At 41.1% G+C, this 15,013-nt stretch overlaps 1 protein-coding gene across 1 annotated transcript in view; it reads right to left on the bottom strand.

The window, feature by feature from the left end:
* The window catches only part of LOC148865147 (myosin-6-like), a 149,485-nt gene that overhangs the window by 43,113 nt on the left and 91,359 nt on the right, over window positions 1-15,013 (bottom strand). The window lies entirely within an intron of this gene.

The raw sequence follows: 15,013 nt of genomic DNA, 5'->3' as shown, positions 1-15,013 counted from the left end.
AAAGAATCTATTGGGAGAGTTGGGTTTTCCAGTAGACAAACCCATGACTCTACTCTGTGACAACAAGGCAGCTATAAGTATCGCTGCCAACCCAATACTACATGATAGAACAAAGCACATTGAAGTTGACAAGCACTTTATCAGAGAGAAAATCATCACAAGCAAAGTATGTACTCCATACATCAGCTCTGAAGACCAACTAGCAGACATCTTTACAAAGGGGCTAAACCATTCCAGACACCAAGGTCTCTATGACAAGTTGGGCATGATTGATATCTATGCCCCAACTTGAGGGGGAGTGTTGTCAGGTGTATTATATGTATTGTACGCAGGTTTAGTGCCCGCAAGGGTATTTTTGTAATTTTTTGTAGTCCTCTTGTGTTGTACGGCCAGTATGGTATAAATACAAATGCTTCACTCGCATGAAGCAGTTTTGGTTTTGAGGCCTTAAGTCTGTAGCCTCTTTTCTCTTCTTCTTCTTCTTCTTCTTCTTCTTCTTCTTCTTCTTCTTCTTCCTTCCTTCCATCTTCTTCTTCTTCTTTTGCTCAACAGATTCCATTCACCTCATGACCACTCCCAATCGTCCTCTTTGAAACCAGATCCTACAAAGCACAATGACCAGGAGAAAAAACCAATGAGCAATTCAAGTTCTTAGTCAAACTACTAATAGATAACAAGTTAGTACTCAATCTAGGTACATGGAGGACAAAGGGTAGGGAAATGGAATCAATTATCTTGATAGACCCCTTCCCAACAATGGAAACATGGGATCCATCGGCTATGGAAACTCTGTCTCTGCCAAAGCAGAGTTGGTAAGAGAAGAAAATAGTGGAACTATGGGTCATATGCTTCGAGGCTCCAGAATCTATAATCCAAGGAGGTCCCTCGTTACCTGTAGTAGAAACATAGTTTGCAGTGGCATGTGAACTACCTATATGAGCAAAGGAAGTAGAATGTCCACCACCAGATCCACCCGTACCTAGCTGTCCACCTGATAATGGATTAGGGATGACTATATCTCGTTGATTAAGTAACGACCCATATCTCTCAAGTTCGGTCCTCACTGCAGTAGCTGCAACATACTCCAAAGTAGCTGTAGTAGGGGCCCAGGTAAGTCACCAGTTATTGCCAAATCAACATTTCCCTTCTTGTTTTTGAGTCTATATGGCACAAGGTGAGGGTGAAGCTTCCAGTAGGTATCGCTCGTGTGTTTAGGCTTCTTACAGTAGTCACAGATCAGGTCCCTCTTATCTTCTTGATTTCACTGCCACCCCAATCTCCACTCTGTTTAGGTTTCAAGTACTAACCATAGCTGACTGTTCAAGACCCGAATTCTTCATCATCACATTCCTCCTACTCTCTTCCCTTGATACAAAGGCATATGCATGAGAGAGAGAGTAACACTATCACTATCCCAAGAAGGGATATGTTGCCTTGCAATGTCATACTCGGGATTAAGGCCAGCAAGAAATCCAAAGACTCAATTCTTCTCTAAGAGCTTCTAGTAGGTAGTTGCATCCTTATTACTTTCCCAAACCACTATCTCTAGATGGTCAATCTCCTGCCATAGGGTTTTAAGGGCCCAAAAATAAACAGCAATAGGTTTATCTCCCTGTCTGGTAGCAATAACCTGGTTCCTCAACTGGTAGGCCCTAGCAACATTCTCACTCTGTGAATAGGTAAGGTATCTGCAACTCCATCCCAAATTTCCTTAGTTGTATTTGCCCACAAAAAGTTTTTAGTTATACGGGGCAGCATAGAATTGCACAGCCAAGTCATTACCATATAATTTTCCTATACCCACCAGGAGTTAGTCTCGGGTTTCATTTCCTCACCAGTGATATACAGCAACTTCCCACGAGCACCAATGGTCATCTTTGCAGATTGTGACCATTCTAAATAGTTTGTACAGTCTAACTTAACTGTAGTGATGGTCCCAACCCCAAAAAGGTCTCTGACACCTCCTCCCCCTTGTCCCATTTCACTCCCTGGATTGTTTTCAACTCCGTAACCCTCCATTAATCCCAAAAACGGGTTAGAAAATCACTTTAAGATGAAGAAATATGAGATAATTCCCTTCAGGCACGACAGACACCCTTCTGGTACCCTAGATGGTCCTCCCACAAAAGATTCCCTTTCCGCGGGAGCGGGAGAAGAGAGAGAAGAAGTAACCGCTCCTTCCAGAGGCCTCCAAAACAGGTGCGACTTGAACCGCCCCCTTCAGAAAACTCCAAGGAACCCTAAAATATTAGGGCGCCACTTCCTTGGTCAAAATTGAAGAGTCCTACAAAAACTAGACTCCCCCCTTTCTCCAATTCTTCCTGAATTTAATGGGAAACCCTAGACCAGCTATAGGGCAAAACAGATCCACCAAAAAATCCAAAAACTGGGTTTACTTGAGGTCTTCGATCAGCCTCTCATATACTTAGAAGAAAAAAGAAAGGGATGTCACCAGAATTGAAATTAGGTCTGGCTGCCAACCCCCTCTTGATTTATATACTTAGAATAAAAGAATGAAAGATTACAAAGATACCCTTAGTAGGGCGGCTACTTTAAGTAGCTGGACAGTCACAACTTAAAATAACATAATCATGCAGTTCTCTTGATCCCACTTATCATATTCAGCAGTACCAGCCCTAGGCTCCTTTATTTTCACATTAATATATCCTACTGTACCCCTGGCTGTAATATACAGCCACAATCTTCAGAATTCATGGGAAAGTTCAAGGAAACATGACCACTATTCATTCCACCCTGATTAGTGGTTGTTCCTAAGGTTGCAGAATCTTCAGAATTCATGAACAACACTTCCAAGAAGACAACAATCCTTGTGTTCAATCCACACACAAAGGACAGCACAAGTCTCACTTTAAGTTTTTTATTTTTCTTTTCCTGCTAAAACACAAACACAGCCCATGCTGTCACACACATACATAGGCCAAACAGACCTCTGCAAGGCTAACATATGCCACAAAACATCAATACACAACTGCTGCACCAGCCAGCTGAACCAGGTCATTCATGACTTACACAAGGCTCCATGTGCACACAGGTTTCTGGATCATCAAACCCACAAAAAAAGGGTTTAAACTTCCCTTATACCATTGGGTTAAGGCAAACATTAACCACTTAGGAAGAATCAGTCAGTCATCAATCAACTTCTGGAATCACTATTGGTGAGATTCAGCCCAAAAACAAGAGATAAAGCTGCAGCCGAACAGTTCTCAGGTCCAGGATGGATATTTCTTCTCCATTCTCAGTCCAAGGAGCAGAAAGGAGGGCTTTGATCAGAAGTGAAGGAATTTACAGAGCACTGTCCTGCTCTAATACCAAGTTTTCAGTTAGATAGAGGAAGAGAAGAAAGAGTTGAGAGAGCCAAAACGTTCTGGATGGTGGTTCCAAATCTTGTGTATATAGACTAGGGCGACCATATATAATAAAAAGAAAGGAAAAAGACATAAATGCCCTTACAAAATAATAGTACATATTACATCAGAAGGAGAGGGAGGGGAAGAGGAAGAGAAAATCTCAAGGAAGGCTGCAAATGATTAAGAGGATAGTTTGGGGGAGGAGCAAGAAAAGAATGGTCTTTATAGGAAGCGAAGAGACTGAGGTAAATGAAACAAAGGTCTATCATAGGAGAAAATACAGAATGACACCTATAGAGGACAGTTAAGAAATGGAAAAGGATGAGGATAATGAGGTTGTGCTAGATGTGACTCATGAAGTTGAAAGAAAAGTCGAGTTGGATGATTATCAGCAAAGAGGTGGGGGTAAGTAAAAGGTTAGGATTATTCTTCTTGGGTGGTGAGGGTTTTGCTATGTAAGATTTCTAGGAAGTGGAAGTTGACCCTGGTGGGTTCTCGAAGGAATCGTATGGACAAAATAAGATCCAAGGTTCCTACTAATGGGAGGGGGGGGGGGGGAGGATGGCCAATTTTAGAGAAGAGCAAAATCTTGGCAATATAAGGGAGATGTTTTGCAGAAGAGTAAGTTTTCGAGAAGAACACAGTCTTGGAGCTTTGAAAGGGTGAATGAGAGTAGTGGAGATAAAAAGATAGGTGAGGGTCATCCTAATGCAATTAAAAGATTTAGGCATTAAAAATTCAACAAATTTGTGTCAGTTTTGAAGGTATTTGCTAGATTTAACTGGGGCTTATTTGAGGTTAGAATCAACAAGAGGGTCAACAAAACAAAAAGAGTTGTCAAGAAAAAGAAAAAGGATTCTAATGCTGCTGTAGCAAGTTTCGGGGTGGATGAGTTCTTTGGGGGGGGGGGGGGGGGGGGGGGCGGGGGGATGGAGATTCGGATTGAATGGTCTATTATTAGGTGGGGTCTCTCATTGGTGAGATGGGTGTCATTTGAGTTGTCTTGTGATCAATTGGGTGTTAAGGATGGAAGTGGATATCTCAATGTTTTGCTAGTATGGGAATGATTTGTTGTTATGTTTGTTCTATTTGCAGTGTTGTTTGGAATCTCTCAACTGAAATCCTTCCTTGCCTCTGAATTTGAAATCAGGGATCTTGGCAATCCTATGTACTTTTTGGGAATCGAAGTAGCAAGATCAAAGAAGGGTATTTTCATTTCTTAAAGAAAATAGGTTATGAGTGTTCTATCAAGGATTGGTTAGTTGTCTTCTTTACCTATGTTCGACAAGAGCAGATACATCCTATGCAGTCAGTGTATATGCATGAGCCCAAAACCTCTCACATGCAAGCTGGAAATGGGAATTCTAGTAGAAACTCCTATGAGACTTTACTATGAATCAAGAAGTTATAAACATTGCTCATAGTCCTGTTCAACAAGATTATACAAAGCATATTGTAGTGGACAGACTAATTCCCTTAAACAATTCAGGGAATAAATGACTCAATGCAGAAAAAGAAAGATGACCCAAACGAAAATGACATAACATAACTCGACTGATAGATTCTGTAGATATAGACCCAAAAGCAGCTTCTCCAGGTTGTTCAGGGTACTGTCCCGGAGTATCAAGCAGGTATATTCCATTTGCCTCATGGCCACTCCTAATCACCTTCCAAGACTCCAGATCCTGTAAAACACAGTAGGAAGGGAAGAAGGTTACACAACAGTTTAATGACTTAGTTAGACTACTTACAGAGAACAAGTTTGTATTTAGTCTAGGTACATGAAGAGCAGAAGGTAGGAACAAGGAATTTGTAGCCTTGATGGTTCCCTTGCCGAAGATAGAGGCAAGAGTACCATCAGCTAGGGTGATTTTGTCACGTCCAGGAAGTAAATCATATGAAACAAACAAGGTAGAAAGGTCGGTCATATGATCAGAAGCCCCTGAATCAATAATCCAAGGGATCTTAAGATTACCTGAAATGGTTGCATGATTAGCAGAAGCCCGTATACTTGAATGAGCAAATACAGAAGAGGCTGAATTTTCTGAAGGGTTGGAAGAAGAAGTCACACCCTCTAGGTGACTGATCATCCTCCCAAACTTCTCATATTCTGCTTTCATGGCTGCTAACTACGCACAAGCTGTCATCTCTTCAGTATGGTACTTGTCACTATCTGAACCAACAGCCCCATTAGCACTCCCTGCCCTTTTATTATCATGCTTCTTCGGAAACCGAAGAGGTAGAAGCTCAGGATGTAATTTCCAGCACTTGTCTTTAGTGTGTTTTGGCCTTTTACAGTACTCGCAGACAACCTCTTTCTTCCCTGAGCCACTAGGAGTCCCTGCAACCCCTTTGGGTTTCACTCCCATATTAGCAAAGTGATCATTTAGACCAGCCCCTTGAACCTGGACAACCCTTCTGCTCTCTTCACTACTTACCAAGGCATATGCTTGTGACAGTGAGACACTATCCTTGGATAAAATATTCTGTTTTGTAATATCATACTCTGGGTTTAGTCCGGTTAATAACTCAAACACCCTATTTCTCTCAACCAGTATTTTGTAGGTCTCTGCATCATTAGTGGTGTCCCAAGCTATAGCTTCTATCAAATCTATTTCTTGCCACAAAGACTTCAGTGTTGAGAAGTATACAGCTAAAGGTTTCTCCCCCTGTCTTAAATTCTTCACAGCACTTCTCAACTTGTAAGATCTAGCCACATTTAATTTTTGAGAATAGGTTTCAACAACACTATCACAGATTTCCTTTACTGAATTCATCCACAAATAGTGTTGGCTAATATGTGGCTGCGTTGAGTTCACAATCCACCCAATAACAATATAATTTTCTTGCATCCACTTCTCATAAGATGGATCATCTTCTGCGGGAGCCTTCTTGCTCCCGGAGATAAAACCCCACTTTCCTCTACTACAGATATGAATTTTTACGGATTGTGACCATGCCAAATAATTAATTCCATCCAGCTTGACTGTGGTCACAGTCAGTAAAGAGTCAACAGAGGCTCCCGGAACCTTCCCGGATTCAGCAACATTCTAGTTTTCAATCTCTGAGGAGTTCATCTCTTTAACCACTTCAAAAAGATTTCAACCAATTCAAAAAAAGGACACTGAATGAAGATGGAACAAGGACTGTATTAAGCCTACCTCAATGCAGCAGAACCACAAATCTGAGTCACACCCAAAAGCTGTGAGAAACAGAAACAGAAGCTGCACCTTGTAGACTACACGGTACACCAAACAACTTGGTTCGGTCTTCAAGAGAAAATCAGAAGAACTCCTTTTCTAAACAGAAATTCTAGGTACTGTCCAATAAGCATCCAAAGGAAGCAAAAAAACTTCAGAGACTTTTTCACAAACACAAGGTGGGCAGTAGAGGAGACCACACTGTCGAAAGATTAATACAGCCCAGAAAATAGTCCGTACAGGTGCCCTAAACAGTCCAAAAGAAAAGGCCAACCAGCAGTACTGATTCCAGAGATATTTCATCCACTTGAAAGTCCGAACAATATGAAAACAACCCAAAAAATTTCTGGGCTAAAGCAGTCTAAAAGAACAGCCGAATAGCAGTACTGATTTCAGAGAAATTTTGGATACTTCAACAGTCCAGAAAAATATAAAGAAAACAACCCAGAAATTATTGGGCACCACTCTCAATCTCTGATTTAAGCTCTAAATCAGGAACCAACCTGTTTTCTCCGATTCTTCCGGGTCACCAGACAGCTCTCCAAGAGATTTGAATCTTGGGCACCTTCTTCAATCTCTAATGATCTCCAAGAACCAGGCAACTCAAGCTGAAGCTTCCATCCCTAGAACAACTCTCATGTATCCGGCTGGACAACACCTACATGAGAGCCCAAGCCAAGTTTAGGCCTGCTCTGATACCAAGAAGAAAAACAGCCCTTGAGAATGGAGGACTGTTTAGAACAGATGCAGAAATCATAAGAAAAACAGCAGAAATCCTTCTTCTAAGGAAGAGAAGATGAAGAAGAAGATGGCGGAAATAAGGATTCAGAGGAAGAGAGTTTCGAACCTTAATCACTCCCCTTACCACCAAACACTATTTTATTAAGTTAAACTTTAATTATTTTCAAAGAGGTCCTTAGTTGGGCAAGAAATTAAAAGAACATAACATAGAAAGAATAGGCCCAGAATAAGGCCCATTACAGTAAAGAACATAAAAAATAAGAAAGGATAAACAGCCTATGGGCCATTCGGCCCATCTTCTCTACACTTTTCTTCTTTTGTGCTTCTCGTTCAACAACAAATAAGTAGGACTAAAACAAAGTATATGACATGTAAGTTTAGAAATAATAGGAGTGTAAATCAGGATACACATGTAAGTTTAAAGCAGATTGGGAAAAATGGAGAAGTGCATCTAGACTTTTGTCTGATAGCAAACTACCACTTGTATTAAAAGAAAAATTCTATAGTAGAAGATCAAGACTGTAATCAGTCTTGAATCCTAATAGGTTTTAGGTTTGCAAAACAGAAGAAAAGGAAGGAGAAAGGAGAGAGAATAGAAGAGAAACAAGAGAACACAAGTTGTTGAAAGGAGGGACAGATTCTTTCTGATCTGCCGCCGCCACTCTCTTAATATTTATAGGTTATGTTTAGTACATAATGGAAAGGACACATCTGCCCTTGGTACTTACATAATAAATAAAGTAAATAAAAACTGAAATAAATAACAACTAAATTAACAAACTGACTCAAACTAACACTACTATAACTGAAACAAATAACTACACTGTTGTCCTACGAACACAGTGGGAACCACTGCAGTGGGGCCCACATTAGTGTTCTCTACACTCCCCCTCAAGTTGGGAGTAGATATCTATCATGCCCAACTTGGATAGGTCTGTCTCTAACTTCTTCCTTGGTACAGCCTTGGTGAGGATATCCGCGAGCTGCATATTAGATGTGATGTACGGAAGACACACTTCTTGTGATGTGACCCTTTCTCGAACAAAATGTCGATCAACTTCGATATGTTTAGTTCTGTCATGTTGCACTAAGTTGTGGGCTATATTAATAGCTGCCTGATTATCACAATACAGCATTAAGGGCTTTTCATAGTCAATACCCAACTCTTCAAGTAGTGACCTCAGCCATAAGATTTCAGCCACTCCATTAGCCATTGACCTGTATTTCACTTCAGCACTGGAGCGGGAAACAACACTCTACTTCTTTACTCCTCCAAGAGACAAGGTTACCTCCCACCAGGGCACAATATCCGGAGGTAGACCTTCTGTCATCAACACTTCCAGCCCAATCGGCATCTGTATAGACTTCCACCCTCATGTGATTATTGTTCTTGAGCAATATACCTCTACCCAGGCATCTCTTCAAGTATGTTAATATTCTCTCTGCCGCAAGAAGATGAGAAGTTCTAGGGGAGTGCATGTACTGGCTAACAACACTAACTGCATAGTTGATATCCGGCCGAGTGAGGCAGAGATATAGAAGCTTTCCAACCAACCGTTGGAACATAACTTTGTCTTCAAGAGGCTCCCCACCCTCTGCACTAATCTTGTGATTTTGTTCAATGGGTGTATCGGTCGGCTTAACACCCAACTTTCCAGTTTCCGCCAACAGATCTAGAACATATTTTCTCTGAGAGATAAAAATACCCTGCTTGGATCTAGCAACCTCAATACCCAAAAAGTACCATATTGCACCAAGATCTTTCACCTCAAACTCTTGATGAAGGAGCTGTTTGAGGGACTCAATCTCATGACTGTCATTTCCTGTCACCACAATATCATCAACATATACTGCTAGTAGTGTCAGAGAGGACTTTACCCTCTTGATGAATAGTGTATGATCTGACTGGGCAAACCTTCTTACCTGTCTCTGTATCATATACTGCTTCAAACCATACAATGCCTTGTTCAGTCGGCAAACCTTCTTACCTGTCTCTGTATCATAGAATCCAGGAGGCAACTGCATGTAAACCTCTTCTTGTAAGTCTCCATTCAGAAAGGCATTTTTAACATCCATTTGAAACAGGGGCCAAGAATGATTTGCTGCAAGGGATAACAAAACTCGAATGGTGGTCATCTTGGCTACTAGGGCAAAGGTCTCCAAGTAGTCTATACCATAAGTCTGAGTGAACCACTTTGCAACCAGTCGGGCTTTGTACCTTTCAATAGAGTCATCAGCATTATGCTTCACAATGAACACCCATCTGCATCCCACCGGTTTCTTTCCTTTTGGTGGGTCAATCGGTGCCCAAGTATTATTCTTCAACAGGGCATCCATTTCGACTTGCATTGCATCTTTCCATTCTGGAACTGATAAGGCTTCTTGCATTGTTCTTGGAATAGGGACATCGGCAATGGAAGTGAGATAGGACCGGTAAGATGGTGATAGACGGTCATAGGATAAGAACTGTGAGATGTTGTGAGCTGTAGAAGTGGTGCAATGTCGTTTCCCTTTGCGAATGGCAATAGGGAGATCAAGGTCATCCACAGGAGGGGAAGTGGCAACAGTGAGAGCTATCTCAGTAGGCTTTGGATCTGGAGGCGCAGAAGGAACTGTGATAGACTCTCAACTCCGGCTCCCTCTGACCACCCTCACCACTACAACCTTCATTACCCAGTGGAATAGGTAAAGGAACAGCCCCACTTCTACCAGCCCCACTTCCACTCTCACTACTCTCCCCCTGAGGAAAGATACTCAAAACAGCCCCACTCACTGCTCTCCCCATGAGGAGAAACCCTAGGATAATAGGGTGTCTCTTCAAAGAAGATGACATCCATGGAGACAAACCGTTTCCCTGAAACCGGATCATAGCAGCAATAACCCTTTTGAGTTTGTGCATAACCAAGGAAAATGCATTTGGAGGCCTTAGGTTCAAACTTGGAATGATGGGGCCCGAGAAGCCGAACGAAATAGGTACAACCAAATGTTTTAAGGGGAACAAGAACAACTCCTCGTCTGGATATAGAAGGGAAAAGGGGGTTCTCATATCAAGGACCCGAGAAGGAACTCGATTAATGAGATAAACTGCCGTGAGGATAGCATCACCCCAGAAGCGAATAGGTACATTGGAGGTAAACATAATGCTTCTAGCCACCTCCAAAATATGCCTATTCTTCCTTTCGGCAACGCCATTCTTTTGTGGTGTATAAGGACAAGTGCTCTGGTGAATAACTCCATGGCTAAGAAGGTAGGAGGTCAATGGCTGAGCAAAGTATTCCTTTGCATTATCAGATCTAAGGACTTTGATTTTGGTCCCAAACTGAGTGAGAACCATCTGATGGAAGCTTTGGGTCAGAGCAGGAACCTCATCCCGAGAACGCATAAGATAGACCCAAGAAAACCGGGTATGGTCATCAACAAACAGTAGAAAATATCTGTACCCACCCATAGAAGAGATATGATATGGCCCCCAAACATCAGTATGCACAATATCAAAAGAGGAATTACTCCTTTTATTACTTAAAGAATAAGAGGTTCTACAATGTTTGGCAAACTCACAACTCTCACACCTCAACTTTGATAACTCAACAGACTCAAATAAAACAGGAAACAGACTCTTCAAAGACTTAAAAGACAAATGAGCTAATCGGTTATGCCAAAGCATAACCGAACTCACAGACTGGGAAACAAAAGACTTCTTATCCACTGACTCCTCCCGTCGAGAACTCTCTCCAAGCAGATAGATCCCGTTCGTCTCACGACTAGTCCCAATCACCTTCCTCGTCTCCAAATCCTAAAAAACACATCGGTCAGGGAAAAAGGTTACTGAACAGTTCATGTGTTTGGTAATACTACTAACTGAAAGTAGGTTAGTATCAAGCTTAGGAACATGCAAGACAGAAGATAAAGAGATACTATCCGATAGCTTGATGTCCCCCTTGCCCGAAATGGGAACAAGAGAGCCATCAACAATGGATACTCTATCTCGGCCAGAGGACAAGTGATAAGAAGTGAACAAAGATGGCAAGCTAGTCATATGGTCAGATGCACCTGAATCTATTACCCAGCAGTGATCAGTATTACCTGGAGCTGAAGCATGGTAAGCTGAGGCTCAAGTACCTGAATGTGCAAATGCAGATGTGGCAGGAGCTGATGGTGACTGAGATGGCTGAGCTGAACTCCCAACTTCCTTTTCCAACTGTATGAGGGCAGCCCGAACGGCAGCTAAAGTCTCTAGGGATGTGCCTGATGAGGATGTTGAATCAGTGTTCACTGCCATATGAGCATTACCCTTCTTACTTCTTAGTTTTGCTGGGACCAAGTGAGGATGTAGCTTCCAACAAGTATCTTTTGTGTGCTTGGGTTTCTTGCAATGTTCACATACCAGATCCCTTTTATCTTCCTTCTTCCGGTCCCTTTCTGAGTCACCCCCTGGCTTGGGTTTAATAGCTGTCAAGGCTAGGAAAGAGGGTTGAGGCTGCATCATGACTTTCCTCCTGGTCTCTTCACTATGCACCAGGGAATATGCTTGAGAGAGGGTCACACTATCTCTTGTCAATATCTGTTGTCGCACAATGTCATATTCTGAATTCAAACCAGCCAGAAACTCAAATACCCTATTCGTCTCGACTTGCTTTCTGTGAGTCTGTGCATCTTTGGGACTCTCCCACTCAAAGGTCTCTAGATGGTCAATCTCATGCCACAAGGATTTCAAGGTAGAGAAGTAGACAGAAACTGGCTTCTCTCCTTGTTTAAGGTTGTTCACCTCACACTTCAGTTCATAGGCTCTGGCAACATTAAGGGGTTGGGAATAGGTTTCTTTCACAACATCCCATATCTCTTTAGCTGTCTTTACCCACAAATAATTTCGGCTGATATGTGGCTGCATAGAATTACACAGCCATGCCATAACCAAATAGTTCTCTTGAACCCACTTGGTGTATGTGGGGTCCTCCTTGGAAGGTTCTTTCACATCTCCCAAGAGGTAACCCAGTTTTCCCCTTCCTCCAATAGCCATCATGGCTAATTGCGCCCACTCCAAATAATTTGACCCATCAAATCTCATTGTTGTAATCTGAAACCCGGTTTCAGATACACTACCATAACTATGGTTTCCAAAACTACTTTCTCCCTGACCCTTAAACTCCATCTTTGATCAAGATTCAGTGGCTACAAACTGTTAGAGCAACTATATCAGAAAACAGAGTCAAACAAGCAAGTCTGAAATCTGATCTGAAACCAATACAAATCTGATCTGATCTGAAATTTGATCTGATCCGATCTGAAACCAACCCAAATCTGATCTGAAATCAATCGCTTATCACAGTATATGCAAGAAATCAACTCAAATCTGATCTGAAATCAATCGGCATGCACAGTACCAGGCAGCCTATCAATCTGAGATGCTATTTTCTGAAATCACTACTGTGGGGCCCACTACTGCGAGAGCAAAATTAGGGTTTCAACTGTAGGTCTGAAGTAGGTGCTCATTTGCACTCTCCAAGCAGTCCGCACAAGTGGGACTTGTCATAGGGGAATATGAAACACTAAAACTAATCACCTTTGAAGAGGGGGGTTCGGCCCAACAGTCAAACCCTAGAAACAACTTAAACACAGTTCGACCCCTCTTTCTAGATAGGTCCAACCTATCTCGACTGATTGCAGTCTCTAAAACTTAGTAAAAAAAAAAAAAAACTTACTTATGTACTTCAGTTTACTGTCTTCTAGGGTTACCTGAACCCTAACCTTCACCGCCTCTTCCTGATTACCAACTCTCTGCAAGCCGCGGCAAGTCTTCAATTGCTGCGAACCTCTCCTGGTAATCTCCAAGAATCAGCCACCGAAAAACTTCTTCAGCCCTAGCTAGTCCTCATGTGGTCGGCTGGACTAGACACACATGAGAAGCCCTAGATAGGCTCTGATACCAAGTAGAAGATCAAGACTGTAATCAGTCTTGAATCCTAATAGGTTTTAGGTTTGCAAAACAGAAGAAAATGAGGGAGAAAGGAGAGAGAATAGAAGAGAAACAAGAGAACACAAGTTGTTGAAAGGAGGGACAGATTCTTTCTGATCTGCCGCCACCACTCTCTTAATATTTATAGGTTATGTTTAGTACATAATGGAAATGACACATCTGCCCTTGGTACTTACATAATAAATAAAGTAAATAAAAACTGAAATAAATAACAACTGAATTAACAAACTGACTCAAACTGACACTACTATAACTGAAACAAATAACTACACTGCTGTCTTACGAACACAGTGGGGACCACTGCAGTGGGCCCACATCAGTGTTCTCTACATCTATAAAATAGTTAATAGTTGTAAGGCCAGCTTTGTTGGGAAATCAAGAAACATGCCAAGAAAATGGGTGCCAGAAATGCTAATGCTAAGATGGATGAGTATAACAACTAGAAAGGATAGGATCAGGAATAAAGTCATTCATAGAAACCTATTAGTAGCTCCAATAAATGATAATGAGAGAAAATAGATTAAGATGGTTTGGTCACGTCTATAGAAGACCACCAATAGTCCCATTTAGAAGAATTGATTTGTTACAAGTGTAAGGGTCTAGAAGAGCTGGGGGTAGACCAAGAAGGTCATGGGTTAGGAATGGTTTAAGCACTAATAATTTAATGGTGGATACAGCTTAAAATAGAACAGATTGGAAAAACAGGATTCATGTAGCTCACCCCATATAGTTCGGATAAGGCATGGATGATGATAATGATGTTAATAGAGCATTTCATCTTTTATATTGTTTGCTTTCTTTTTTTTTTTTTTTTTTGAGTGAAAGTGAGAGACTTCATAGACGAAAAACAAAAAGTAGAAAATTGGAAAAGAAAAACGGTTGACCTTCATAATCTCAAGCAAGGTTCAAAGTATCAATACAGCCAATATTCACAAACAAACAGATCACAGTATGTGGTGTTTTGACCGAAAAATTACGAGTTTTTGGAAAACACTTCAAAAAGGTGTATAGGTGATTTGTCAAAATGATAAGATATGCCCAATATGGGAGCATATCATATCATTACTTTGAAACTTAGTTTCAAGTAAAACTGAGACACAGAGACAAAATATCTCCAAAAGAAATTAAGATTCTATAAAAGATAAGGCCATAATAGAAAAGAAGGTGTACAAAGGGCAAGAGATAAAAACATGGATAAGCTCATTACTGAAGGAGACTCAAGGATGGTAATTGGGTGATTATAGAATGGAGAGGAAACTTTATGGATGTTCATAAATGAACTAAAGAAGTGCAGATGGCTGAATAGAAATATCGAAGTGAAAGTCTAATGCTTACAAAGGGAAGCCAAGTAGCCAATAGCATGGCGGATAATCTAGCAAATCAAGGGGTGCGGAAAGAACAAATGTCTTGGGCTCAATTATAAGAAAACTACAAGGGAAGATAAAATCAATCTATTTCATGGTTTGGATTGAATGATATAAGCCTTTGGAAGGTTAGATGAGGCTAAAATCCTCAATGAATGTTATTTGGAAGGCAGAAAGAAAAGATAAATAATAACAGTTAAGCATAAAAAAAATACAGAGAAGGGATAAAAAACAATAATTTGAAGAATAAGAATATTCAGAACAGAAGAAAAACAATAGTGTGTCATTTGGAAGGCAGAAAGAAAGACAAGATCATTTAAAGTGGGTATAATGTGTATTTAGTATACATTTGCTTCATTTTTCACC

This window comes from Nelumbo lutea, chromosome 3 (genome assembly GCF_056320005.1).
Source record: "Nelumbo lutea isolate HS-2025 chromosome 3, American lotus-T2T, whole genome shotgun sequence".
NCBI lineage: Eukaryota > Viridiplantae > Streptophyta > Magnoliopsida > Proteales > Nelumbonaceae > Nelumbo > Nelumbo lutea.
Note: the sequence above shows the minus strand (reverse complement) of the source record. Positions and strands in the feature narration are given on the sequence as shown.